The sequence below is a fragment of the Coenobita brevimanus genome, chromosome 33 (assembly GCF_032717465.1).
Source record: "Coenobita brevimanus isolate Jiangsu-jjx chromosome 33, ASM3271746v2, whole genome shotgun sequence".
Lineage (NCBI taxonomy): Eukaryota > Metazoa > Arthropoda > Malacostraca > Decapoda > Coenobitidae > Coenobita > Coenobita brevimanus.
Window position 1 is genome coordinate 26743509 of NC_136986.1, and position 756 is coordinate 26744264.

The following is a 756-nucleotide window of genomic DNA, read 5'->3' on the forward strand; positions in this document are numbered from 1 at the left end:
CTCAGTTTGTGGTGATATTGAAACCTTGACCAAACATTATCTGATGCTTGTAAATATTATCAGGAGATACTGTAGTACATTATTGGCAGGTGTTTGTACCTGGAAGTAAGATGACTCTGTTATATCATGTTTATTGAAACCTTGACTAAACATTGTCTGATTCATTCATTCATTGCCAGACGCCATGTATCCCAAACAGGGTGGCCAAGGGCCTAGAGTTAATTGTTTTACAGGGAGGGGCACTAATCCTCCACCAACCCCACTTGACACGTAGGGATGCCAACAGCATCTGGTGTTCCCAGGCGGTCACCCATCCAAGTACTAACCAGACCCAACGTTGCTTAACTTCGCTGATTGGACGGGAAGCGGTGTACTCAACGTGGTATGGCCGTTGACATTGTCTGATGCTTGTAAATATTAAGTACTTTAGTGTATTACTGGAACTCTCACATTTTGTACTATTGTGTGTGTATATATATCATAATACAGTGTACAGTACATGTAGATTAGTAGTTTTATTTTAGCCACCCACAAACAACAGACCTGTATATGGGCCAACTGTAACCTGCAAGAAAGTACTCTTAGAATGGTTTAGGTGAAAAGAAAAACACACTGGCATGCTATAAAAATATTATACAGAACACTATCTATCTATTGCCGGACACCTTAATCCCACAAGGGGTGACCCCAAACAAATCGCCTCCATATTCCCCGTCATCCAACTGGCCTCTTTCCAACTTGCAATCCACTCTCTCA

At 41.7% G+C, this 756-nt stretch overlaps 1 non-coding gene across 1 annotated transcript; it reads right to left on the bottom strand.

Moving 5' to 3' along the window:
* Nucleotides 1–277: 277 nt before the first annotated feature.
* LOC145395959 (5S ribosomal RNA) lies at nucleotides 278–396 on the bottom strand. The gene has a single exon (XR_013896686.1). It is a non-coding gene; the product is annotated as a 5S ribosomal RNA (ribosomal RNA).
* Between the last annotated feature and the right edge of the window lie 360 nt (nucleotides 397–756).